The sequence below is a fragment of the Echinops telfairi genome, unplaced genomic scaffold, assembly GCF_000313985.2.
Source record: "Echinops telfairi isolate 266 unplaced genomic scaffold, ASM31398v2 ScPeMD7_1000;HRSCAF=1461, whole genome shotgun sequence".
NCBI lineage: Eukaryota > Metazoa > Chordata > Mammalia > Afrosoricida > Tenrecidae > Echinops > Echinops telfairi.
In genome coordinates, this window is record NW_022104898.1 from 1 (window position 1) to 4,053 (window position 4,053).

The following is a 4,053-nucleotide window of genomic DNA, read 5'->3' on the forward strand; positions in this document are numbered from 1 at the left end:
CGCTCCTTCTCCTTCGTGAAGACCCTCTCAGCAGGCAAAGTTCTTTGGTAATCCCTACATGGGCATAGCAGGACTCAGGTGATTCAGACTTAGAGGAGGCTAGCCTCCATCCCTTTTCAGACCTCATACTCACGAGATGAGGGCACACTGGTGACACTTGCAGGGCTCCAGCGGGCGGCAGCACGTGTGCTTGCTTAATTGGGTAGGGACGCAGTCCCTGTGGCAGGAGGCACCCGGGTTTCTGGGTCTTCTGGGGGCAAGCTCAGTCCCCTTTGAGTGGCTGCCCTCTATTTCTGTGGTGGACTTAGAGGGGCGTCCAAGCACACTAGGCAATTGATTGAATTTCATGATTCTAGGACCAGGAACAAAAGTGAGAATGACCACGTGAGGCAAGCCCCTGCCTTATCCCTCTGATGGGGGCTGGATACTTTTTCTTCCTCAGGTTCACCACTGGGCTGATATTTCACCTTCCGTTCTCCCCCTGTAGCTTTCTCCAACACTCACCCTCACCTCCTCCTTCAGGTAGCCTCCTTCCTGGGAAACCCTACCCAGGCAGTCTCCTTCCGAGAAACTTTTGACAAGGACCCGCCTGGCTTCAATGTGGAAGTATCATCTGTAGCTTACTGTCAGTTCACACACATCCCATTTCCAACACACATGCACTCTAATGGCCCCTTCGGTGATTACTATGCATCCCTTCTCCTGAATCATCCTGCACCCTGCTAAACCCTATTGCTAGTCCTGGCATCTCTGTCAACAATCGTGCTCCTAAACTTCTGCATCTATGCCCTGCTTCTACAGGATCCCACACTCCCTCACTATGAGTTGGAATTGACTGGTCGGCAGTGGGTTTGGTCAGGGGTTTTGACACTCACTTCTGTGACTAAGGGCCCCTGGTGGCGCTGCCAGGTAAGCTTCGGACTGCTAACCCGTGGCTTCAGGGAACCTCTCTGGGGCGGCTAAGGGTCTGAATCCCCTTGGAGGCAGGGGGCTGTTTGTTTCTGCTTTTGTATGCCCCACGTTCAAATTTCCCTTCACGTTCCCTTCTGAATTCATTTTCTAGGGGCCCACCTGATACAGGGTTTCCCTACACCGCTGTGGTCCGTGGCCTTGGGGCTGTCTTTTTTCCCCTCCCCCCTCCCTGGGTGCAGCTGGTGTATGTGAACCGCTGCCAACCTTGTGGTTCTCATCCCAAGGCTTGTGCGGCTGCCCCACCGGGTTCTTTGAGTCTTAATTATTTTCTTGCAGCCTCGTTAAGCCAACGGGCCCCTTGTCCTTCGTTGCGTCGTGTTATTCTCCTGGGACCCCATGCCCTCTGGCAGTCATGATTTTCATTCACCCCTTCATTCATTCCCTGGATTATTCCCTCCACCAGACGCTTGCTGAATAGTCCTATCATGTGCAGGGCACTGATGTAGCCCTAATTGTTCCCTCGTGCTAATATGCCCTGTCTCTTTTCCTGCCAACCTGTGCGTTTCCCCCAGAGCCTCTCCACAACAGCCCAAGCTCCCTGCTGCACTTCCACAATTATGCCTCCGCCCCGCCCCCTCCCCCCAGACCCTAGGCGGGAGAGCACCTTCCCCCCTCCCCCAACAAGCCCAGTCATTCCCCGCTGTTCCCTCCTCAGAAACACGGGGAGGGGTCCGCGGGGTGGGCAGAGGAGGGGTAAGAAACCCCCCACAGAAGGTCCCGCGGGGGAAGCGCGGGGAGCCTCAGGAGCGCAAAGGCGGCGGCTCCGCGGAGCTGAGATGAAGCCGGGGAAAGGGCTCATTCGCCCTGGGAGCGCGAGGGCGGAAGGGGGGGGAGAGGACGCCTGGAGAACCGGCCACACTCCCGTCGCCGACCTCGCTTTACCCTATCCTCCAGCAGTTCGGAAACAAGCAGCAAGGACCACGGCAGAGCAGCAACGAGCGGCGGAGCCCGAGCGAGCGCAGCGCACGGGGACTCGGCTGGAGAGCTTTTCCTGCCCCTTTTCGAGCGGGCCAATGAGCGCTCGGCGCCGCCTTCCCGCCTCCCACCGCCGCCAGCGGCGACCAATGAGCTTCCGCAGCCGCCGAAACTGCCAAGCTACAGCCAAGTCAGCCCCGAGGTGAACGCGCGCCTCCGGCCCTCGGGGCGCATTCCCCGTGGACGGCTCCCGCCGCGAACGGCCCTGAACGCGGCCGCCGGCGTGCACGCGAGCGTACCCCCCGCGCTGCTGTTCGCTCCCGCCCTCCCCTACGCGCCAGCTCGCGGTTTCCAGATCGGCGCGACTGCGCCGGGCAGGGACTCCCAGACGGGAACGCGTGTGCACCCCGCGGGAAAACGCCAGCCGCTCTTTGGAGAGCGGGGCTTTCTACTCCAGAAAAGAGTTACCTTCGCGGACCCTCCCTCGCAGGGGCACGTCACCCCGTCCCAGAGGCGGCCCTCCAGCTTGGCCCGTCTTACCTCTCCCGTGCGAGCGCGCGAATCCCTGCCCCCCGAGATTGCTCTCGAGCAAATATCAGAAACGATTTTCTTTCATTTGTAAACATTTCAGTGTGTCTCCATCTCTATCATGTAAAGAAGCCGCTTTCCTCAGCTTGGAAAATGCACAAAGTTGAAAGGCATTCGTTTACCTAGATTCGCACTCTCGTATCGCTGCTTCTCTTGCTTAGCCGTAAGTGCTCGCCTGCTCACGGAAAGGCTTGCCGTTCAGACGCACCACCACTCCCTCCCCCCTCCCCGGAAGAGAGACGCGACCGTCTGCTTCCCTGGAGATTCAGTCTTCAAAAATGAATGAAGACCCAAGCCACGGCCATCCTTGGAAACCCTACGGGGAGGCTCTACTCTGTCCTGTCGGGTCGCCACGAGTGTGCAGTCACTCGGTAGCAACTGGGTCTAACCGCTTGGTAGTTCTCTGCAAACATCGGGCCACTTCACCGGTGCAGTGATGTCAGCCCACGTCTCCTATGAAGGAGGATGCCCTGCTGTACAGCCACACTGATAGTAGACCGCACGGAAGACATTTCGCAGTGATGCACGACTATTGTCTATGCCCACATTCAAATCTCTCGAATGCCTCGGGGTGCGTTTTTTGATTCAGAATTCCGCAAATTAACAGACAAGCTCACGCCACTTGGCTGTCATGTCCCCTAGTCCAGTACCGCCCCGCAGCCATTCTTTGAAATTCAGGTCTTGCTTCAGTGAGCCCAGACCACTTGTCCTTTCACACGCTCCAAAATAGGGCTTTCCCCCCAAATGTTCCTCTTGCTTAGCTTTCGGCTTAGCACTTTCTGGGGGCAGGAATATGAATTAGGTGATGAGTAGTCCCCATTACAGTAGGTCTGGCGGCTTAGCATATCAGTTTGTCTAGGTGCGGGAATTGCTCTTGGTGAAATGCTAAGACTTTGGTCACTTATTTAAGGTGTAATTTGAAAAATGCGCAGAGGTGAAAGGGGAAGAGTCTTATTGCTCTCTCTTTCCTTCTTGCTCTCTCACTCTCTCTCTCCTTAGCCAGTTAATAAGGGGCCATAGATTCCACCACAGATTACTGCGCTGTTTGGGTGCCTTTTCCCCTCTGTGGTTAATAAGTGTTCTGCAGCAGGAGGCTTGGATAACGCATGGTGTCCATTTCTGCGCCAAACTTTCACTACTCGCTGCCATTCTGCTTTCAGTGTTCTTGCCTGAATGGATAACTACTTTGAAGGTTCAAAACTGTGGCTCATCGATGATGTCGTTCGTTTCTCCTTTTAGTAGGGGGCATTTTGTGGTAAAGAAGATTTGCTCAGAATCCTCCCCCTCATTGTTGTTACTGTTTTCTTTTCAGAAAGAGGAGGACAGAAAACCCTTTCTTCGTTGTGTTCTAAGAAATAGAGAGAGAATATTCACAGCAGTTTAGGGAAATGTATGATGAACTTGATAAGAATACGTACACGGACATTCCAAGCACAATGATAAAATAAATCAGTTGTCTGATACTTGAATTGTGAAAACCCCCCAAAAAAGCGGTTTCTAATGATCATTTTTAGAGGATCTGAGCTTGTAAATTAGTCCAGCTATAAGATGGCTTGGATTCTTCGGCGCGGGCGCCCG

General features: G+C 54.9%; 1 long non-coding RNA gene across 1 annotated transcript; it reads right to left on the reverse strand.

Annotated features, from left to right (window-relative positions):
* On the reverse strand, positions 1-1,926 carry LOC123522034. Its single transcript, XR_006680344.1, has 3 exons — positions 1,855-1,926; positions 134-352; positions 1-54 (listed from the first exon to the last, which is right to left on the reverse strand). It is a non-coding gene; the product is annotated as an uncharacterized LOC123522034 (long non-coding RNA).
* Between the last annotated feature and the right edge of the window lie 2,127 nt (positions 1,927-4,053).